Raw genomic sequence first — 24,634 nt, forward strand, 5'->3', positions numbered from 1 at the left:
CCCTGCCATGGTTGGCAAGCTTGCTCCCACTTCTTCTCCTTCTTTTTGCATATGTTTGTGTCACACACACACACACACACACACACACACACACACTCATGCAAACACGCATCTCTTCCTTTTGGGGAGCTTCTGTCTTAGCAACACATACTCCCCTGATGCCACAGCAGGTGGAAGTCAGGCCAGGGGCCTCTGTCTACTGAACCCATCTCAGCAGAGCTGTGGGCAGTATGGAGTGACAGGAAGCAATGGAGACACGGGGGCTGCTAGATCACAGGGCACTGGAGCAAGAGCAGCCAGCCAAGTGAACACCACATCCTCCCTGTCCTTTGACTTTCCCTTGTATTCTTGTCACCCTCTCCCCCTTCTCTGGATGGCCAGGATACCAGCTCTCCCTCAGACCCAAACCTTAGTCTCTTTCTCTGTGTTAATAATTCTTTTTTTAAAGAATTTTTTTTGTGGTTTTATTGTACCATCAGGCATTGAAACATCTGAACAAATCAATATCTGGATGGTGAGACAGCTGCTTTCTCCTTCACTTCTTTGAGTTACTAGGGCAATTTGTCAGGATATTACCAATAAATAAATAAATAAATAAATAAATAACAACCCTTTGAATTACTTAAGTATTTCTGATGAAATTTTGGGGGTGATGGTAGGGTGGTCTGGAGCCGACAGCCAAGAAAGAATTCTTGAAGATGCCTTTGGTGCAAAAAGGTGATTTTATTAAAGCACAGGGACAGGACCCATGGCCAGAAAGAACTGCACTGGGGTCTCAATAGGTAACTCAGTAACTTTCTCAGGTTGAGAAGGGGTCAGGGATAGAGTAAGTCTCTAAGGTATTTTGGAAGAAAGGCTTCCAGGACCTTGAGGGGCTAACTGTTGCTAGGGAAATGCTATTTATTACTATTTAGTAAAACCCCAGTCATGAGACCCTTCAGATGTAAATCAGGGGGCCATAAACTTGGAGTATGATTGCCGGCATATATCTTGGGGAGTTGAGATAAAGGAAGTAGACTTACAGGATCCTCGAGGTGGGATAATGTTAAGCTAAGGTTCTCTTTTGCCCCTACCAAAGTGTCATCATCTAGGCAGCTGAGCTCCTAGAGGGAGGTCACTCTGCCAGTTTCAAGGACATGTCAATGGGAATTTAATTTTTAATTTATCTTAGTTTTCCACATTGGCAAGCACTTAAACCCGTTTCCGGGGACATGACAAGTAAAAAGTTGCTGTGGCCAGTGTCAAAGAGTTGCTGCCTGTTTTCTCCTCTGGATTTTGATGGCTTCCTGTCTTACATTTAGGTCTTTCATCCATTTTGAGTTTACTTTTGTGTATGGTATAAGAAAGTGGTCCAGGTTCATTCTTCTGCATGTTGCTGTCCAGTTTTCCCAATACCATTTTCTGAAGAGACTGTCTTTTTTTCCACTGGATATTCTTTCCTGATTTGTGAGAGAGTAGTTGGTTATATGTTTGTTGGTCCATTTCTGGGTTCTCTATTCTAGTCCATTGATCTATGTGTCTGTTTTTGTGCCAATCCCATGCTGTCTTGATAATTAGAGCATTGCAATAAAGCTTAAAGTTCAGAATTGTGATGCCTTTAGCTTTTTCTTTTTCATGATTGCTTTGGCTATTTGAGATCTTTTCTGGTTCCATACAAATTGTAGAATTGTTTGTTCTATCTCTGTGATGAATTCTGATGTTATTTTGATAGGTATCACATTGAAAATATAGATTGCTTTCAGTAGTAGAGACATTTTAACAATATTTGTTCTTCCAATCCATAAACATGGAATGCTTTTCCATTTTTTTTGTGTCTTTTTCAATTTCTTTCTTAAGCTTTCTATAGTTTTCAGTGTACATATTTTTCATCTCTTTTGTTAGGTTTATTTTTAGGTATTTTATCGTTCTTGGTGCAATTATAAATGGGAGAGAGTCCTTGATTTCCCTTTCTGCTGCTTCATCATTGGCATATAGAAATGCAACCAATTTATGTACATTGATTTTATATCTTGTGACATTGCTGAACTTATATATCAGTCCTAGCAGTTGTTTGATGGAGTCTTTTGGGTTTTCCACATAGAGTATCATGTCATCTGCAAAGAGTGAAAGTTTGACTTTCTCATTGCTAATTTGGATGCCTTTCATTTCTTTGTGTTGTCTGATTCCTGAGACTTCCAACACTATGCTGAATAACAGTGGTGAGAGTGGATATCTTTGTCATGTTCCTCACTTTAGAGGGAAAGCTCTCAGTTTTTCTCCATTGAGGATTATATTAGCAGTGGGTCTTTCATATATGGCCCTTATGATCTTGAGGTATGATCCTTCTATCCCTAGTTTATTGAAAGTTTTTTTATCAGTAAAGGATGTTGTATTTTGTCAAATGCTTTTTCTGCATCTGTTGAGAGAATCATGTGATTCTTATCCTTTCTTTTATTAATGCGATGTATCACATTGATTAATTTGTGACTATTGAGCCAACCCTGCATCCCAGGAATAAATCCTACTTCATAGTGGTGAATAATCCATTTAATATATTGTTGGATCTGGTTTAATGTATTGTTGAATCTGGTTGTATCTTGTTGAGAATTTTTGCATCCATTATCATCAAGGAAATTAGTCAGTAGTTCTCCTTTTCAGTGGGGTCTTTATTTGGTTTTGTAATCAAGGTAATGCTTGCCTCATAGAATGAGTTTGGAAGTTTTCCTTCCATTTCTATTTTTTGGAACAGCTTCAAAAGAATAGGTGTTAACTCTTCTTTATATGTTTTGTAGAATTTCCCTGGAAAGCCATCTGGCCCTGGATTCTTGTTTGTTGGGAGATTTTTGATTCTTGATTCAATTTCTTTACTGGTTATGGGTCTGATCAAATTTTATATTTCTTTCTGCTTCAGTTTTGGTACTTTACATGTTTCTAGGAATTTATCCATTTATTCCAGATTGCCCAGTTTTCTGGCATATATTTTTTCATAATATTCTCTTATAACTGTATTTCTGAGGTGTTGGTTGGGATTTTTTCCCTTTCATTTGTGATTTTATTTATTAGGCCCTTTGTCTTTTCTTTTTGATAAGTTTGATTAGTTTTCTTGATATATTTTACTGGTTTTTCTGTTTGTTTGTTTGTTTCTATATTATTTATTTATGCTCTAGCCTTTATTATTTCCCTTCTTCTGCTAGCTTTAGGCTTTATTTGCTGTTACTGTTCTAGATCCTTTAGGTTAGGTTTTGTATTTGAGATCTTTCTTGCTTCTTGAGGTAGACCTGTATTGCAATATACTTTTCTCTTAGTACTGATTTTGCTGCATCCCAAAGGTTTCAGACTGTCATGTATTTACTTTCATTTGCTTTCCTGTTCTATTTTATTTCCTTTTTGATTTCCTGGTTAACCAACTCATTCTTTAGTAGTATGTCCTTTAACCTCCATATATGTGAGAGATTTCCAAATTTTTTCTTGTGGTTGACTTCTAATTTCATAGCATTGTGTTCTGAAAATATGATCTCAATATTTTTGTACTAGTTGAGGGCCGATTTGTGATCCAGTTGTAATCTCTTCTGGAGAATGTTCTATGTGTACTTGGAAAGAATGTGTATTCCACTCTTTTAGAATGAAAGGTTTTATTTTATTTATTTATTTTTTAAAGATAAAATTAAAGGTTTTAAATATATCTGTTAAGTTCATCTGGTCTAGTGTATTATTCAAAGCCATTGTTTCCTTGTTGATTTTCTGATTAGATGATCTATTGCTATAAGTGGGGTGTTGAAATCCCCTACTATTATAGTATTATCATTAATGAGTTTCTTTCTGTTTGTGATTAATTGATTTATATATTTTGGGGCATAAACATTTACAATTGTTAGATCTTCATGGTGGATATCCCCCTGAATTGTGATATAATGCCATTCTTCATCGTTTGTTATAGTCTATATCTTAAAATCTAGTTTGTCTGACGTAAGTATGGCTACTATGGCTTTCTTTTGATGACCATTAGCATGATAGGTGGTTCTCCATCCCCTCACTTTCAACCTGCAGGTGCCTTTGTGTCTAAAATGACCTTCCTGTAAGCAGCATATAGATGGGTCTTGTTTTCTTATCCATTCTGATACCCTGTGTCTGTTGATTGGAGTGTTTAGTCCATTGACATTTAGAGTGAGTACTGAAAGATATGAATTTAGTGCTATTGTGTTGCCTGTAGAGTTGGTGTTTCTGGTGATGTCTTTGCTCCTTTCTAGTCTTTGTTGCTTTTGGTCTGTTTTGTTTTGTTTTGTCTTTTCTGTGCTCAAAGAGTCTCTCTTAAAATTTCTCACAGGGCTGGTTTAGTGGTCATGAACTCCTTTAGTTTTTGTTTGTCTGGGAAACTCTTTATCTCTCCTTCTATTTTGAATAAAACCATGCTGGATGAAGAATTCTTGGCTGTTCCATCCACATTGTTACAAAAGGCCATATTTCATTCTTTCTCATTGCCAAGTAGTATTCCATTGTATATATAAACCACAACTTCTTTATCCATTCATCAGTTGATGGACATTTAGGCTCTTTCCATAATTTGGAGAGTGTTATGATAAGTGAAATAAGTCATACAGAGAAAGACAGGTATCATATGTTCTCACTCTTATGTGGATCCTGAGAAACTTAACAGAAGACCATGGTGGAGGGAAGGGAAAACATAAGTTAGAGAGGGAGGGAGGCAAACCATAAGAGGCTCTTAAAAACTGAGAATAAACTGAGGGTTGATGGGGGGTGGGAGGGAGGGGAAAGTGGTGATGGGCACTGAGGAGGGCACCTGTTGGGATGAGCACTGGGTGTTGTATGGAAACCAATTTTTATTGATTTATTCATATCAAAAAATAAGTGAATAAACTTAAAAAAAGACAAGATGCTTAATACTTGATTAAATAAAATTAATCTTCATTAAAATATTCCTCTACTTAAAAAAATAAAAAAAAATAAAACTGAAAAATTAAAAACAAAACAAAAAATAAAATAAAGAAAGCTAGAACCTAGGTGTGTTTGGTTCTGCTTTTTGAAAAAAGCTTGATAGAATAGAGAAAAAAGTAAATAAAAGGGAAAAAAGATAAGAAAAATTTTAAAAATTAAAAAAATTATAGAATAAAATAGAATAAATTGAAATAAAGAAAATGAAATAGAATAAAGAATTTAAAGAAATAAAAAAAGAAAGTAAAGAAAGAAAATAAAAATAAAATTTTCTCTTTCTGTATCCAAGAAAAAGGAGGAAAAGAAAAAAAAATCAAACAACTTAAGCAAAAACAAAAGCGAAGAAAATGAACAAATAAATGAACCAGCAAACAGAATGAAACCCGAATGAAGTTACATCCAGTTTCCACTAGAACTGAAACTATGAAGTCTCTATAGCCCATGTACTAAGCAAGTGGAGTGACTTGTGCTGATCTTCTAGGGGATGTGCTTGGGGGGCGCAGTTGGGCAGGGCTTGGTGTAAGGGTTCTGTTCTCTACTAGGTTGTGCTGCTTAGCTTACTGGGGTGGATCAGGGTACACATACACGTGTGTGTGTATGCCTGTGCCTGGGAGAGGTGAAAATGGCTTCACCCAACTCCCTAGTCTCTGACACAGGAACTTCATGGTCTCACCAACCCACAATCAAGTACCCCTCCTTTGTCTCAAGCCTCTGTCCACTCCTTGCCTCTACTCTGTTCGTGTCCAAGCTGTCTGCCTGCCAGGCAGCACCTCTCTTCACAGTTTAATCTCAGATGTGTTTGTGTTTCAAAACCTCAAACTTCGGAGACCCCTGTGGCTTGGACCTGCACTGACTCTCTTGGGGATGGTCTCACTGAGCAATGGCTGAGAGCCAGTTTGCCCCAGAAAACGTTCACACAATTGTTCAGTGGCAGAGGTTCAGAGATTATGGCAAATCACAACACACAGCTGGTGCCAGGTTTCACTGCACTCTGGCGTCTTTGTCCCAATACCAGCAAACGTGGCTGCTCTATAGGGTCTCCTAGGACCTTTGCCTGTGAGGAGGCTGTATGGCCTCTACCAAATGCACTCCAAGCAGGGGAACTGCTTCTCCACCTGTGGTACTCAGACCCCTCAGGCCCTGCTACCTGCTCCTGGGGATTCATCCTACTTCCTCACTAGAGCACTGCCGGGCACTGAGCTCTGGAACTTCAGATTCTGTGCTCCACTATTTATAGAATTCTAATGGTATTGTAACCCTCTCCTTTTTTCCCATAAAGGTTTTGGGGAACAGATTTCTTGTTCAGTCCCCTGTGAGTGTCTTCACTTTTTCTCTCTTTCTCTCCAGCTACTTTTGGGGGAGTGCTTTTCTTGAACAATCCTGATGCACCTCACTTTCCCTCTTTCTCTGTCCTCTCTCTGCAAAAATATCTCCCTAGCCTCCCTGGCTTTTCTCTCCCCAGTTCACCTCTTCTCACTACATACCTGCTAAATTCTGTAGCTCAAGTTGTACAGATTGTTGTGCAGATCAATTTCCTAGGTGTTCAAAAATGGTTTGGTGCTGATCTAGCTGTGTTTTAGGGATGAGACAAGCTCAGGGTCTCCATGCTGCTCCACCATCTCAACTCCTTCCTTCTTTTTCTTAAAAGCAGGAGATGAAATTCCTCTGTGAAAAATGCCCTCCCTTTTCAAGATAATTTTTATCTTTTCTGTTCCTGCTTGTAACGCAGGCTGCAATGAGTGGTATGTGGAAGACAGCACCCCCTTCGGGGCTTCCTGACTCCATTTCAAATGAGGTGTCCTTTGAGTGTCTGAGAGGCTCAATTGGTTAAGTGTCTGACTCTTGATCTTGGCTCAGGTCATGATCTCATGGTTTGTGGGTTTGAGCCCCACATCAGGTTCTGCCCTGACAGTGCAGAGCCTGCTTGGGATTCTGTCTCTCCCTCTCTCTGCCTCTCCCCCACTCACTCTTTCTCTGTCTCTCTCAAAATAAATAAATAAACTTAGAAAAATAAATGAGGTGTCCTTTGTGCCTTTTCACATTTACCCCTTTTGGTCAAGATCTTCCCTTGAAAGCAGCACCAATTACAAATCAGGTTTTTCCCATTTAATGGTTTTGTTCCTTATTGTCAGAAAGGCCCTGTCCTGGCTGTCATGTCCATGCTGGAGGGAAAGTGCACCAATTGGAAACCACTGAGACCACATGTGAATAACTAGGAAGGGTAAGAGGGATAACTCTCAGGCCTCTTCCACCTATCAAGGTCATAATGTTGGAGATCAACTCCAAGCATTGAAACAGCATCGCCCTGTTTGGTGCATTGTTTCTGCAGACATTTGACAGGCAACAGGTACAAGGTTTAAAAATAATTATGCAAAGCAGAATTAGAAGTAATATGACAAATCCAGTTTGTATGATGACTCTAAACCAGGAGCTCAAACCTGAAGGTAGCCAGCTAAACAGATCAAAAGACCATGGGGAAATTTCTTGTAACCTGTGTGCTTGTTCTCTAATCTTGTGTGATTGAATTTCTACTTCTTTAGAGGCATTTATCCACGTATAACAAGTGGAATTCACTATTGCACAAATGTCTCCTTCTTCATTAAGTAAATAATCAAGGGTCATGTGACTGTCCATAACTACTTTAGCCAAGGAGTCAAGTGATCATTGTTGGGCTGCTACTGCTTTGGCTGTGGGACTGGCTAGCTTTCCTAATGTTAGGGAGAGATTTCTGGTCATGTATTTATTGGCAAGGGAAAAAGGTTCTCCTATGGAAGCAAATATTGAGTCATGTACCCCTCCTGGAAGTTTTTGTTGAGAGTGGTCATGGAGGCTCAATGGCAGGACCAAAGGGAAACTTCTGATCTGTTACAGGTGCTAACTGGGACAGTTTAGTGTTCTTGTAAGCATTGACTCCTGATTCACTAGCTGTCTAAACATTAAGACCTCTGGGAAATGCTGTCCACTGCAAACAAAAATGAAACCAGGTGAGGCATGCAAGACTCCAGCTTTGGTTACTGATAGATCCATTAACTTGAATTTCCTAACTGGCCCTTTCAAACCGTGGGTTGGAGGAGTTTGGGATAGCATTATGTGAGAAGCCATACCTTCTAAAAGAGTCTTTTCTAAAAACCTTGCAAAGAGGTGTAAACAACTTCTAAACTTTTGGCAGAATTACAAATATCTGGGATGGTGTCACCAGAGTTCCTAGTCTTGTAAGTAGTTACAACATATGCAGGATGTTCTTTTTTTAAAAGTTCTTTTAAATAAGGATCACTGCCTGATTACAAATATGAAAACACAAGGCAACAAAGTATGAGCCTATCAAAGAGTGATTATAGGCTGGCCTTGAGGAGTTAAGATGGTGTGTGTACAGAATGGAAAGGGTGGTTGTTCTTGTACTGGCCTTTTCAGTTGGCTACACAGCTTCTTTCATTGCTCAATGTACTGGGATATAAGAACAGTGGATTTCAAACATGTTGGATCATTCCACAGTAAGAAATATAGTGTATTTTATGGTCCAGCTCATACCTAAATATATAAAACCATATAAGTAACTGAAATAAAAGTTTAATGAACTAATGTATATTTCCTGTTTTCAGTATATGCCATGCATGCACTCTATTTTGTACTTTATGAAATTATTTTTAAGCGAATGTAGATAATAAATAAATCTATATTATCTATAAATTATAGATAAAACTGAAGATTATCTATTTATCTATATAGATATAAATAATATGCATATTTTCTATTTAAATAAATGCCAATCATAACTCAGCAATGGTCTGTGACTACAGTTTGAACAACAAGAAGTCACAGTAAAGCCTTCTATGGTAGGAGAAGGCTCTCATGAAAGTTCCGTAGCTTCTCACCTTCCAAAGGGGCTTCTGCTGCTTTGCCCACATTCTTTCAGCTTCAATGCACACAGTCTGTGCAGAGTTAATTTATATTTAGTATTCTAAGTGTTCTAATTTTTTTCCTCGGGTTTATTTTGTGTTCTCAGTTCCTCTTCCAACTTTTTTTTTTTTTTTTTACAATAATCTTTGCTGTGCTTTCTTTGGCTGAATTCTTTCATGTGTTAGGGGCCTCAGCTGGGTCCACTTGGTTCTGTTCTACATGGTCTTTCATGTTGCAACAAGGTAACCAAGGCCTGTGCTCACAATGGTGAGAGGATGTGCTCTAGGTCCTTGGGGCTTAGGCTTGGAATTGGCCCATAGACACTTCTGCTACATTCCATGGAATGGGAGAGTGGACTCCATCTCTCAGAGAGGGGAACTGCAAAGTCATCTTTGCAAAGTGTGTGGACAGAGGGAGGTTTAAAGAACCGTAACCATTTTGTCAGTCTAGCCCAGTATTAATTCCAAATAAACCTATATTTTCCTATTTTTAAAAAGATAATCATACCTACTGTTCAAGACTATTATCTGTTCACTCCTTCTCTCCCAAAAGATGAACTCTTTAGACTTGTTTTGTTTTTCTGAGCTTCTGATCCCCCTAGGAGGAGCATGGTAGGATGACTTTATTTCTTCCTTCCCTATATTTATTCCTTGAGTTTGAGGTTCATTTATTGCATAAAGGAGCTTGATTATTCCAACACCATTTGTTGAAAAGAGTGTTTTTCTACATTGAATTGACTTTAAATCAAAGTAAAAAATCAGTAGGCTATCAAGGGTTATGTTTCTTGACTATTCTGTTCCAAGTATCTATATACAACTTTGCAAGAACCATATGCTAGCTTAATAGGATTTGGGGGTAGGTTCCTTGGGATTTTCACAACACAATGCATATAATCATACAATGTTTCTAGGTATACATATAATCATGCTGTATATGAATAAGGAGAACATATATTTGGGTCATATTTTTATTCATTTTGAAAATTTCTTTTAATTTAGATCACCTACATCTAACGTAATTATTGATGTGTTTGGATTTAATTTAGTATTTTAGTATTTGCCTTTGTTTGCTACCTCTTTTTTTGATTTTCTCATTTTGCTAATATTTCCTACCTTTCCATTCATTTTAAAAATGCTTATCCTTACTTCTTGGAACGTTTGGTAATAGTCAATATCTGAGTTATGTCAGCATTGGCATCTGTTTTTTTTTTTAAGTTGAACTATAGTTGACACACAGTGTTACATTAGTTTCAAGGGTACAAAGAGGGATTCAATAACTCTATATGTTATGCTATGCTCCCCACAGGTGTAGCTATCATCTGTCACCATACAATGCCATTGCAATACCATTGACTATATTCTCTATACTATGTCTTCTGCCCCCTTGACTTACTCATTCCATTACTAGAAGACTGTACTTCCCACTCCCTTCACCCATTTTGTCCCTCCTTCTATCCTTGCCCCCCATGGCAACCAGTAGTTTGTTCTCTGTATTTGTGGGTCTATTGCTGGTTTTTGTTTGCTTGTTTTATTTTTCAGATTATACATATAAGTAAAATTATATGATATTTGTCTATCCCTGTCTGACTTGTTTCACCTAGCATAATACCCTCTAGGTCCATCTGTGTTGTTGTAAATGGCAGGATCTCATTCCTTTTTATGGCTGACTAATAATCCATTATATTATCTGTCTATCTTACATCGTCTTTATCCATTCATCTATTGATGGACACTTGGGTTGCTTTCATATCTTGGCTATTGCAAAAAATGCTGCAATAAACATAGGGATGTGTGTATTTTTTGAATTAGTGTTTTTGTTTTCTTTGGATAAACATGCAATAGTGGAATTACTGGATCATATGGTATTCCTAATTTTTTGAAGAACCTCCATACTATATCCAAAGTGGCTGTACCTATTTACATTCCCACTAACAGTGCACGAGTTTTCTTTTTTCTCCACATCCTCACCATCACTTGTTATTTCTTATCTTCTTAATTCTAGCCTTGGTGTTTGTTAATTGTTTTTTTTTTTCCATGGGAGCTGGAATTTTCTTGGTTCTTCATATGCTTAGTAGTTTCAGATTGCATCCTGGCCATTTTGAAAGTTATGTAATGAGACTCTGTATCTTGTTTAAATTCTCTGGGGAATGTTGATATTTCTTTTCTCAACAGGCAGTTAACCCATTGGGCTCAGGTTCCAAGTTCTGACCAGTCTTCTGTCGGTTGTGGTCTCAATGTCAGCTTCGTGTCAAAGCAAGACTTTGCCATGCTGCTTGTATCTGTGTTGAGTGTGGGTCTTCAAGTGGCCAGTCTGGCTGGGTGGTGCTTGATCCCTTCATTCAGTTCTACAAGTCTTTGGTGTGCTGTGTAAGATTAGACCTGCACTTATGCAAATTAGGGTTTGTATTTCTGAGATCCTCACTCCCCACAATCTCTCTAGTACTGTCTGGTTCCCTGAGCCTCCCATACCCTGCTTTGCTGGGCAGGTCCATATCTACACCCAGTTCTGGGGCCACAGAACAGGACAGATATAGGAAAAAAGCAACAAGGGTTTGCCTCTTGGACCTACAGCTGCTCTGAGCAGAGGTGTCTCCCCTCCTGAAACACTGATGTGCTCTCTGCTGCCCCCACTGGATTTCCCCAGGGGCCAGGGCATCAGGGAGCAGAGAAAAGAAAACATGAGGGTCACTCCTACTGTCTGTCTCATGAGTTCCTTGCCTGCTTCTTGAGAAGGAATAGAAGACTTCTCCCAGAGCTCTGTCCACACCCTGGTGCCCTCTTCTAGGTTATTGGCTTCTTGAGGCCCAGACTGGGGGACACAAGAAGAAAAGCAATGGTAAACCTTCCTGGTTCTTTGGTATTTAAAATTCTATTCTTCTTTTTTTCTGTCTGCTGCTATGTATGTTTTAGAGTGTCTGGGTGGCTGCTCCATGCCTTCTGTCCAGGTTTTGATGTTTATTCTTTGGTAGAGCCAGGGTGTCATGTGTTAACTCTGTCTTACCTGGAACTGGAACATTTCATCCCAATATTTTAAAAGCCACTTTTCCATGAAACACTTTACATCCATAAAGCCTCTATTCTGGGGTTTCAGGGTTGTCTTCCTTCCTCTAGTAACTGACTGCCCTGAAGGAGTATAGAGGGCCCTTCTCTTTCCTTCCTTTTGGGAATGCCTTTGGGGAAAAGACAGAATTCTGACTTCCCTTGGGACCCACACTTTCCCTTGTCTCTAGCCATGTTTGTAGGAAGAACTGAACCCACCCCTATCAGGGATGGTCTCTGATGGAACCAGGCCAATTAGTGCAGACCATAGCCTTACCTACAAACAGGTAGAGACAGGCACACTTTCTCCAACCCCAGTCAATGGTGGAGCATCAGTTGTGTGCTGGCCCTCCCAGAACATTGAGCCATTTCCCTCTTTCACAGGAACTTCCAGAAAGCCCATAGTCTCTCTCTGCACTGGATGGAGCAGGGATATGGGGCTGGATTGGTGCAGCCAGCCTGCTCCAAGGCATTGCCAGCCATAGAGCAGGACCAATCCCTAGGGGAATAGAACAGAGAAGACTTTGGGCATATTTTCCATGGGAAAAGACCAGATTCAATCCTCTCTTATTCACACTCCTCATTTAGAAGAGGACTCAGTGCATGCTCCATGGTTTTGTCTGAAGTTTTCTCTGGGCACATGACACATTTGCCCATTGTGGAATAGGCCAAAAGTGGCAGACAATGTATGCACTTTGGAGCAGCCACGATACATGTCAGGCAGGAGCTGAGGACTCAATATTCTAGTTTGTGCCTCAGATGGACAAACATACTTTTGAGGTATATGCTCCATATTGTCTCCCAGACATCCTCATGGAACACAGCCCCACCTGCCCACAGCAGTAAACTACTCATCAGCAATCTGGAACTGGCTTCCTTCCTTTCCTCTCTCATTGTGCTTCCTGGTACCAACAGAACCTGCTATGCAGTTGTCCTACAGGCAGATGTGACAGACCATGGAGTCTTCACCTATCTGAAGAAGAACAGCTTTAAGCCAGAAATGACCAGTGGAGGAATGGCCTTTAGAAGCTTCCGTTCAGCTGTTCAGCCTCTCCTCTTTCTCATTTCCATAGAGGTGGCATTGGTCTATATTTAAGACCCTTCTGGCTGCAATAATGGGTGATCCTTTGTCAGAAGCAACAAAGGAAAAAACCAAAGTATTTTCCTGCTGCTGAGTCAAGAGAGATGGATCACAGTACTGCACAGGGACACAGCCACTACTTCAGCTTGTGTTCTCCACTGCTGGGACAGTGTCCTGTCCTACTGGCCCATCTCCCTCCTTTTCTCATGCATCTCCATGTGCCAAGGAGACTGCCTTGTCTCAGTCTTGCTGAGTTTATTAAAAGAAGTTTAATTTTAAAAGAATCTGACCCTTACAGAAATGCTGTAATTACAATGCAAAGAACTTTTCCCCTGAAACATTTGAGAGGAAGTTGATGAAGTGATGCCTCATCACCCTGAATATGTTAATGAGTGATTCCTACAAAGAGGCACATTCTCCTCCCTAACCACAATGCAAACATGAAGACCAAGGAGTGAACACAGGCATACCTCCTGCCTGATTCTCAGTGCCTGTCAGGGAATGAGCATGCTTCCTCCAGCCTCAGCCAATGGCAACATGGCAGGATATGTGTGCTGGGCCTCCCAGGGTAAGGGATCTCTTCTCCTCCCAAGTTCCCCATAACAAAAGGATGAAGAACCATGGGCACACTTGCTCTTCCATCTGGAAATGTTCCTCAGTCTTTCCTTGACTTTTATGACCTTGACATTTTTGAAGGGCCATTATAGTACAGAATTTCCCTAAGTTTTTGTTTGTCTAATGTGCGTGCTAGCATGGCATCTTGGTAAGGGCTCTTCTGGTGCAGAAGCTTGTCTTTAGATTTCTCCTGGTCTTTGCCCATTGGCCTCGGTGAACACACACCTCCCACCTCCTCTCAAGGCTCCAGCTCTGACTCTGCCCCCTTGAAAATGGGAAGCTCTGGTCTTTCAGTGGTTGCCTTGCCAGCTGCCTTGATCTCTCGCAACTTCTGAAAGGGTAACAATCAGACCCATTTAGAGCTAAGGAGTAGGAATGTCCTTGTAGAAAGCATGTGTATTCACTGGTTTATCATCTCAAAGACAAGGTCAGAGTTGTGGGATGAGACAGGAGAGCAGAAACCTATTGGCTTTGTTCTGGGCTCCCCAAGCATTTGAACTACATTGGTGCTTGATCCTGGTTCTGATTTATGGCTGAATGACTAAGGAAAAGACTTTTCCTTTGCACCATTAAAAAAACCCCAACATTGTTATCTAAACCTTCAGATCTCTCAAGAGGATAAAATATTCTTATAACAGGTGGTTGCTCTGCTGTGTTCTGTTGAGTTTTCCCAAGGAATGATCAATGTCAAATGTGATACAAGAATTAGACACCCAGGCAAGCATCAGATATTCTGAGACACGTGGCACAGCTTTGAGAAAGGCCAACATTAGCCCCTAGTGCTCTTGGACAATACTGATGCTCTAGAAGAGACAGCAGTGCTCAGACCAGCTGGGAGACCAGAAGAGAGCCAGCAGGTGCAAGCTGGGTTGTGTTCAAGGAAGAGGTTCTCTTCCCTTTTGCTCCCCCTGCTGACACATGTGGACCAGAGGGCAGTGCCAGCAGGTGTTTATAAGAGCAGCATGCCCTCTGGAACCATATGCTTCTCTTTTTTGTAATTCAGGATTTTCCTGAGTCCCTATCATGTATATATAATGTTTTTCATTGTGGTAAGACACATAAGATGAAATTTATAGTTTCAACCATTTTTAGTTATACATTCCACTGGTATTAAGTATATTTACATTATTGTGCAGCACCACCAATCTCTAGAAATTTTCCATCTTCCTAAAATTAAACTTTGTACCCATTAAACAATAACACCTCATCTCTTCCCACTGTCCCTCCCTCCCCACCAGAAACCACCTTTCTACTTTGTTTGTACGGATTTGAATATTCTAGGTACTTCATGTAAGTGAAATCATACCATATTTGTTCTTTTGTGACTGGCTTATTTCATTTAACATAATGCTCTCAATGTTCACCCATGTTATAGCTTGCAACAGAAATTTCTTTCCCTTTTAAGGCTGAATAGTATTCTATTGTATGAATATACATTATTTTGTTTATTCATTCATCTGTTGATGGACATAAGTTGCTTTCAGACTTTTGGATATTGTGACAAATGTTTCTGTGGACATGGGTGTATACATATATATTCAGTCCTGAGCCCCATTTTGTAGAATTAACTGTTGAACTACGGCAGAACTCCCAGGGGCCCTGACCTGGGTAGCTCTCTGCTTTGTCTATGAGCATCCAGTGAGTCCAGTCACCTGGAGGCCTGACCTTTATAGGGAAGAAGGGAAACAGCCCTGCTGACTGTCCCAGAGACAGTGTTGGACCCTGGATGAGAGGCCAAAAACAGAATGAAGAGAGCTTTAAGGCAGAGCCAGGTTGAGAAGTTAAATGTTATTTCAAATGGAATCAAAATTTTCTTCTTTTCACATAAACCTTCTGAAAGTCAAGGATTACAAGAGAATTGCCCAGGAATCAAGGAAGGACATGTCACTTCTGCTTCAGGCTGTATCCATCAGGCTCACAGGACCCAGGTATTATCTAGATGAGCCATACCCAAATCTGAGAGACATGAGAGAGTGGCCAAGGGAGGTTCTGTCCACCTATAGATGCCCACCAGGGGCACAGCACAGGGGCCACCAGATTGAAAGAAAACTTCCACCAGTACTGCAATTGAATTCAGAAGGCAGAAGCTCAATTCAGCATATCCCTACCTACTCCTTGATGCTTAAATTCACACATGTGGAGACTCAGCCTGGTATTCATGGTGAGGACTTTGGCTGAAGCACTACTCACAGCCCCTGGAAGAGACAGTGATGGTGGACACTTCCCTGGTATGGAACTGTATCATCCTTATACTGTTTGACTCAAAGAAAGACCTGGAGGGGAGAGAGGGATGGGAGAGGGCACTAGGGTATGAATGGAAGAGTAGGAGGCAGTGACTTTCAGTATAGTGGAGAAGAGGTGCTTTTTTGCCTCAAATGGGTGACAAAACATGGAGTTCAGCACCTCTGAAGAAGAAGAGCTGATGAGACCATGAAGGGCTATATTTTCTGTGTAAAAGTTGACTGGAAACAGACCACTTCAAAGTGCCACTTTGAATCTTCAAAGAACTGAAATAAAATAACTACCTAGAATTCTATAACCAGCAAAATTATTCTTCAAAAATGAAAGTAGGGGTGACTGGGTGGCTCAGTCAGTTGGGTGGTGAACTTTGGCTCAGGTCATGATGTCACAACTGGCAAGTTCAAGCCCTGTGTCATGTTCTGTGCTGACAGCTCAGAGCCTGGAGCCTGCTTCAGATTCTGTGTCTCCCTCTCTTTCTGCCCCTCCCCAACTCATTCTCTGTCCCCCCCTACCTCAAAAAAAAACCACTTAAAAAATTAAAAAAAATTAAGGTAAAATAAAGACATTCTCAGACCAAGTAAAAGGAGAGAAACCTCAAAAATATTTAAAGATTGGAAAGATTCAGAGTATGTTTTCTGTTTACAGTAGGCAGTTACAATAGAAACTTAATTTGAAAAACTCTAACTGCCTGTACATTTAGTAGTATATTTCTAAATAATCCAAGGGTCAATGAAAAATCATATAAGAAATAAGAAAATACTTTGAACTGACAGATAATGAACATATGGCATAGCAAGACTTCTGAGATGCAACCAAAGCAGGGCACAGAGGAAAATTTATAGCCTTAAATTTCATATATTAACCATGCTTGAAAGACACAGAGAGGGGAGAAGAGGGAAAATTGGCTAAATCTCTAAGACATGGGCTCCCATGGAAGTAGAATTATTTAGTGATAAGACAGGTTTAAAAAAAATTAACTAAAAGATATATTATCAAGTTCCAACCAAAAATAAATCCTTAAGAGAGTTCTTTAGGGGATAGAAAATGGTCACAGTGAAAGTAATGTTGAAGGAATGATGCAGAGAAGAAGGGTAAATCCAATTTATTTAAGACAATCATATTGTCTTATGGGCTTTCAAATATGTAGAATTCAAACACATGACAGCAAGAACATACAAGGTGAGTGGGAAGTTAGGAGTAGTAGTATTCTAAGGTATTCTCACCATCCTTGAAATGATAAAAGTATTAATTTACAGTAGACTCAATTAACTAAATGTTGCTTATCACAATTGTTAGAGGCACCACTAAAAGAAGAGTAAAATAAGGAGTAAATAAGGCCATTAAGAGGAATAATTGTAATAATAAAAATATCTTGATAATTCAAAGGAATGTAAGAACAGACAACGAGATAATTAGAAAACATGTAGAAATATGGCTGATTGGAACCCTAACATATTAATAATGGTGATAATAGCTGTCAGTGACAGTAATATGAGTCATTGTAAATGGAATAAATCCTCAAAATAAAAGACCCTTAGACTGATTTAAAAAATGTTTGCTGCTCACAAAAGCACATCTTAATGAGTAGGACATCATCTGTGAGAAAAAAGATGGATGAAGATATATCATGAAAATAACAATGAAAACAATGCTGCTGTAGTAACTCTGAAATCAGACAAGATAGACTGCAGAGCAAGAGGAATTACTTGGGATAAAAGGTACAACTTATAATGATAAATGGTTGACCACCAAAATAGTAACAGTTCTATTTGTATAAGCACTTAATTATAGTCTCATAATATACAAAGCAAACATTATGAGAAAAGAAGAACAGATAAATTCACAATCATAATCATGAGAGACTTTAACACATCTCTGAAAAATAGACAAAAAAGTGACCCAAACCCAAACCAAATCAAACTAAATACAACGAAATAAAGCAAAAAGGGTAAATATATGGAAGGTTTGAATGAAATGGTGTACTGAGATAGATATCTAACTCCTAAAAGATACAGAATACACATTGTGTTCAAGAAGATATACAGGTGTCTACATGGCTCAGTTGCTTAAGTGTCCCACTCTTGATCAGTTTGTGATCTTGTGGTTATGGGATCAAGCCCCATGTCTAGCTCTGCACTGAGACTGGAACCTGCTTGGAATTCTCTCCCTCTTTCTCTCTCTGCTCCTTCTCTTTTCACACTGTCTCACTTTCAAAAATAAAAATAGGGGCATCTGGGTGGCTCAGTCGGTTGAGCATCCGACTTTGGCTCAGGTTATGATCTCACAGTCTGTGAGTTTGAGCCCCGTGTCGGGCTCTGTGCTGACAGCTCGGAGCCTGGAGCCTGCTTTGGATTCTGTGTCTCCCTCTCTCTGACCCTCCCCCTTTCATGCTCTGTCTCTCTCTGTCTCAAAAATAAACATTAAAAATTTAAAAAAAAATAAAACTTAAAAAAAAGAACATATAGAGTGTTGGCCATATTCTGGGCAATAAAACAAATCTCAACAAATTTTAAACAAGAGAAATAATAGGATATTTTCTAACTATAGTGGGCTTTAGCTGGAAGTCAATAAAAGATGATTAGAAAGTTGGATATGGTAGAAATTAAACAGCACAGCTACAATAGCCCACAGGTCAAGAAAGAAGTTGCAGTGAAAATAAGAATATATTTTTTGAATTTAGGGAAAACTAATAATAAGCATATCACCCTGGGAGAATGAAGCCAAATGTACTTTCTGGAAGAGGAGGATCAGACAGCTCCCCCACCTGTTTCATTGCTGGCCACACACCCTGTACTCCCCTGGGTCTGGCTGGTGCTGTGGGCTCCAGCCACGGTTGTAAGCAGTCTTGGCCACTGCCTCCATTCCTCAGAAATGGGATCCCCAGGGTTCCTAGGGATTAGTGTGATTCTGGCAGTCTTTGGTGCACTGCCAGGGGGGCAAGCAAGGTGGATGCAAGACTTTGCAGGAGTGGGCTGAGATAGCAGTAGGGACCCTCTCAGGGAGCAGCTCGGGTAGGCATCCCTGGAAATGTGCAGGGAACAGAGTATGTTGCATGCATGTCATTGTGTTCAGGGTTTTTGTGATAAGGGGGTGAAAATGTGATCCTTTGCTCTGCTTTCTGTTTGGTGACGATGGGAGGGACAAGGCAGGTGGATGGAGAGGTGGAGTTGGATAGAGGTGCCAGTCAAAGCGGGGAGGTCAGCAGCTCTGAGGGCAGGGCTGGGATATTGAGTTATGGAGGACAGCCCAGCAGTAGCTACCATCTCCTCCCTCCGTGTGTCGCCAGTCCTTGGTGCTGACAAAGGACAGAATGTTCCTGAAGATGCCTCTGCTTTTGAGGCTCATTGTGCTGGGTGCTCATGTCTGGACCATTAAAAAATAATTTGTAGACATTAGTAAGCACCATGGTTATTTTGTGGCATCTGTGGAGTTTGCTTTGGCTCTGTTCAATGAAGACAACAGGAAAGAGCACTCATACATGTTGCTGGGTGGGCCCAGCAAAAGGTAGGTAGCTGTCATTCTGTCCATTCCCAGATTCTGGTCCCCACGAACTGCCATGAGCCAGGCACCATGCGAGCAGAACTCTGAAGGGGGGTGGTGTCTCACCTCTAAATCATACTCCTGAAGAGATGAGGTATAGCCCCTTCTGTGCACAGAGCCCACCAGCTTCCCTCAGTCTTCCTGTTTTTTGACCCTCTCCCTCTTCCTTGGACACCAGCCAGCCCTGGACACCTGGAGGTCATAGGAGCTCCTTGGGCACAGGTGTTTCACTTGCTCTCCCAGTGCCTGTGCCCTGTCCTAGCTCAGGGTCTGGTGACCATGCAAGTGGGGTTGGGGGTGCATGGGTATGTGTATGTGAGTGTGTTTTTGGTGTGTGTTGGAGCATGAGTGGGTATCATGTGTCAGCTCTAGGAACTGAGTCCCAAATGAAGTCAGCTTTCTAGACAATTACAGGTCAGTCTAGTGAGAGGCAGGTTCCTTACTATGGTGATTTCTGGCTACATTTCTATGTTTGAGTTCTTGAGTTTTCACAGACTTCTATTTAACAAGATGAAATAATAACTTTTATTTTAAGTGTGGATGGAACTAGAGGGTATTATGCCAAGTGAAATAAGTCAGTCAGAGAAAGACAGATATCATATAATTTCACTCATGTGGAATTTGAGAAACTCAACAGATGAACATAGGGGAAGGGAAGGAAAAATAAGACAAAAACAGAGGAGGAGACAAACCATAAGAGACTTCTAAATATAGAGAACAAATTGAGGGTTGATGGAGGGGAGATAGGTCGGGGATGGGTTAAATGGGTGATAGGCATTAAGGAGGGCACTTTTTCAGATGAGCACTCATTGTCATATATAAGGCATATGGGACTACTCCTGAAGCCAAGACTACACTATGTTAACTAACTTGAATTGAAATAATAAAAAAGAAATAATAACTTTTAATAACTTCTGATAGAAGCCTAACAAACACATGGAACCACACTGCTTTGTAAATATCCACCTTGATGAACATTAGCAAGAAGTACCCTTTTGTACAGCCAACTCCCACATGAAGTGAGGCAGAGCATTCCCAGCCCCCAGGACCTCCTATGTCCTGCCCTCCTGCTCTGAAAGGAATGGCCAGCTCTGATGGCTGATCAATGGATAACAGCTGTTATCCTACTGTCCAGAGAAGGACTCACTGGTGTGCTTGCCTTGTGTCTGGCTGATGCTGTGCAGGTGTCCAATGAGATATGGGTGGTGCTGTCACTGTAGCTGGAGACCATGCAAGCTCCTTGCTGTGCAGCTTTCTAATCTGTGCATTCATGGCACTGTGAACATGGCTAGTAGCTACAGATCATCAGGAAGAGTGCCGCAGGGAAGATTCTAGTGCAAGCTTTAGTTTCATATAGAGACACTTTTCTGTTGATTATATGCTTACAGAGAAATTACAGAGGATTTATATATCCTATTTATACACATATTTTCATCTTTTGCCCACTTTTCTACTTGATTCTCTGTCTTTTATTCATTCATGGAAAGCAAATATTTAGAAGTTGTTTTATAATTTCTTCTTGACAGAGGTGGACAATAGTATTTTTAATCGAGCTGAAGTTGCACTGCACAATTTGTAAAAAGCAGGATGAAGACATAAACAACTGCCCCTTGCAAGAAGGTCCAGGAGAGAAAAAGGTTTGAGAATAACATTAAAAATAATATTAGAGAGGGTCTATGAAAGTAAGCTTGGGTGGTTGTCAGGGATGATCCTGGGCCAGAATGAGAATTTTGTCCCCTCTTCCCCCAGGTTCCAGGGAACCCCTCCCCCAATCCCCGGGAAGGAAAGTTGGTCACACTAAGCAGACAGAGATGCTTCCAGCAGAGCAGTGAAGCTGAGCCCTGTGCTCACCTGGCTGGTCCACCAGAGATCCTCTGCAGACACCCATATGACCTTCCTCCCAGGATGGAGTCTACCCCAAGAGCCCAGCTTGGATGCTTCCTGAGACCTCAGGTTCAGGCAGACACTCTTCACTCTGTGGTCCTAACTTTTCTCTTGCTACTGTATTTTGGTTTTGGAGGACTGTTTGGTTTGTTTGGTCATCCCACCTTCTTCTCTATTCCCCTGGGCTTGAAGGATGTGTCTCAGTCTTGCATCTCAGCCTTAGAGGTAGCTTCCCCTCAGGGTAGGTTTGCAGCTGCTGCTGAATATTGGGTGTCCAGCTGGACCACTTCCTGCGTAGTGTGCTGGATCCCTCAGAACTCACGTATGTGTGTGTGTGGGATGGTGTTTAGGCCATGTCACACGCACTGGTAGGACCCCTGAAGGACAAGTAATGGTCCCACCACGTGCCCTCTCAGGAACCCTTCTTCCACATGTGAAGATTAAGCAACCCCTCCCCAGCATTTTGGTGGAGTCTTGAGCTCCTAAAATCCTACCCCAGGTCACTGTTTGTTTTTGCTGTTCATTGTTTTCCATGTATTAATCTCTGTTCTAAGCTCATAATTACTTTTTTTCCCCAGGTACACTGCACCTTTGTTGTGGATGCCAGACCATGTCTTTCCCAGTTCTCCCTCCTGAACAGCACCTGTGTGCAGAAATAGGCTGGGAAGGGGCCCCTGGCTCCTCATACAAAGATCCTTTTCCTCCAGAGAGCAACAGTCTGTATGTAGTCCCAGGTCTGTTCAGCACCAGGAGAATTAAATTCATCTCAGAGCACTTTTTAGGTCCCTGTCAGTTTTGCACTTTCCTGAATCATTTTTATTTTATAAATGTTGGTGCTGTGACAAGAAGTACAGAATTGATCATCCTTATTATTCTTACATTGGCTGTTGGTGCACAGTGTTGAGTCAATCAGACTTCCCAACTCATGGGAGGCTACCCTCGTGGTTCTTTCAGGGCCCCCACTGGTTGGTTGGTATATTTATTCATTCAGTCATCCATTAATATAACCATCCATCCATCCATCCATCCATTCTTTCATTCATTCTCCAATCTCTCCAGCCCCTCATCTATTCCACTCAAAAGGAATGCAGACAATTTTGTGAGGGAACATCCATCTGTATCTTCTTTATTTCAGCTCTGGGGGAAGGTTCACAACGGGGTGGTCCTTCCGAAGAGGGGCCATATCTCATTACAGGGATAGGAGGTGAGTGAGTGAAGCTGACTAAAGGCTTTGTCCTCCATGGACACCAATCAGGACATCTGAACATGAGCCCCCTGAGGCTTTTCAAGTAGGTTTTCTTCAGAGCCTCTGAGGACAGTTCAGAACATGACACCTCAGTCACCATGTTCCACCTATTCTCTGATATATTTGTACCCCCCCTCACAGCCCATACTGGATTTAAAGGCTGCCAATACCAATCACTACCCCTGGAACAGGCATGTGGTTATGGACTCCTAGCCTGATGAGTATGTCTTCTGGGATACTCGTGGGGAGTAGCCCTGAAGGGCTAGAGTGGAGAGAGTGTGGGAGCACCTGGGGGCATGACTGGGACAGAGAGGCAGTGGCAATGACACTTGGAGGAATCCTTCAGAATAGAGGGGTTAGGGATTATCCTACCCACTTTTAGATTTTTAGGGGGTCTAATTTAACTGTGGTTGAAAGTCTGTCCCTTTCTTGCTGATGTATTCCCAAGATGAGGCTATAAGCACTCTGGGCAGCTTCACTGGGCACAGTATAAAGATGGTGGTCTGAGTCAGGTTTGGTCCTTTGACCAACCTGTGTATAGAATTTCTGGCATCTCCCCACAATATGATAGGGGCAAATATAAACAAACAAGGTGTGGTCAGCACAGCCAGCGTAATACCTGACCTTGGCTTGACATCACTCATGTTCATAGTGGTCTAGCCATTCATTGCTCAGGGGCTGTGCTGGCTAGGACAATCAGAGCCTCTCTGAGCACTAATTGGTGCTGCTCACAGGTGCCCCTCATAGGTGAACACCTTTACCTTTGCTCCCATTTCACACTGGGAAGGCCTGGAATCTTGTTCTTTTCAATTATGCTGTGCTTTGAGTTCAGATACACCTTATGTGCACCTGGGAGCTTTGCAAATGTCCCTGTATTAGTGCCATGTCTCCCAGCAGACCCAGCCACTGGGTTATTTTAAACCCTGCACAGGGGCACCTGGGTGGCTCAAATGGTTAAGCATCCAACTTTGGCTCAGGTTATAATCTCATGGTTCATGAGTTCAAGCCCTGCATTGGGCTCTGTGTTGACATCACGAACCTTCGTGATGTCCAAAGGAGACTTCTTTGGATTTTGTCTCCCTCTCTCTCTGTCTCTGTCTGTCTCTGTCTGTCTCTGTCTCTCTGTCTCTCTCTCTCTCAAAAATAAATAAATAAATAAACAAAAAAAAAATAAGCCTTGCACTGATGATTCTAATGAGCTTCCTATTGGACACAAAGGTGTGAGTGCAGGCTTGTGATTCTGACTGTGGCCTCCTGTAGCTCTCAAAAAGTATGGGACTAGAAACAGCTGTTTGAGAACTGAAGGTCACAGCTTTGCTTGAATATGAAAGTTACAATAGTTGTATCCTTGGGCCACCTCTTCTTATGGCCTCCAGATTGGTAGAGCCACACCCAGGTCTAGAAGAACAATCAAACCCTGATCCAATAACTGACAGACCCCAGCAGCTAAAAATCAGAAAATATATACAAAAATTTAAGAATACATTGATTTTTGATTATTGTTCAGAGTTTAGCTAAACTATTCCAGAGTACTGCTGCCTTGGCATCCACTTTGTGTGGCCAAGGTGACTGAGGGTTCCTAAAAGTGACACTAACATTTCATATAAGCACAAGCATGTGCCCTAGAGTCAAAAGCAAATGGAAGTACCGGAAGTGACTTCCCGTATAGCCCTTGTGAGCAACAGTCTCCCCTGCCTCCAGAGCCTCCCCTTTGTGTGCCATTACATAAGACCCTTATGTACCAGGACCCTGCTCTTAAGAGTTGAATTGACCAATCTGGCCCTATCCTAAGAACCCCAAAGCATTCTACCCAGTAAAGCCATGCGCTCCAGATCTTTTGGCTCCATCTGTATTGTGCCTTGACCTCCCCATGTGGCCGCTTCATCTTGCTGAGTGCCTCCCCCAGGACCTGTGAGTGATAGTCATCTATTTCAACTTCTCTCATGGTCCCTTGCTGAACTGTGATTTACCATGCCTTACCCTGTGCTCCCCTTTGGTGTTATTTTGACAAACACCATATTTTGGTGTTATTTTAACAATTACATGGAACATTCACCACCAACTAACAACATATATTCTTCAGCTAATAGAATACTGATCCAAATTGAATATATTCTGATCCATAAAGCAAATCTCAATGAATCTGAAAGAATTGATATTATA

At 41.2% G+C, this 24,634-nt stretch overlaps 1 protein-coding gene across 1 annotated transcript in view; it reads left to right on the forward strand.

The window, feature by feature from the left end:
* CSTL1 (cystatin like 1) overlaps nucleotides 1–21,979 on the forward strand; it is a 50,175-nt gene extending 28,196 nt beyond the window's left edge. The window contains exons 11-12 of the transcript XR_007151262.1: nucleotides 20,868–20,978; nucleotides 21,804–21,979. The gene's annotated coding sequence lies outside the window, so the exon portion shown is untranslated. The remainder of the gene's footprint in view (nucleotides 1–20,867; nucleotides 20,979–21,803) is intronic.
* The last annotated feature ends 2,655 nt before the right edge of the window (nucleotides 21,980–24,634 follow it).

Source organism: Prionailurus viverrinus, chromosome A3, assembly GCF_022837055.1.
Source record: "Prionailurus viverrinus isolate Anna chromosome A3, UM_Priviv_1.0, whole genome shotgun sequence".
Taxonomy (NCBI): Eukaryota; Metazoa; Chordata; class Mammalia; order Carnivora; family Felidae; genus Prionailurus; species Prionailurus viverrinus.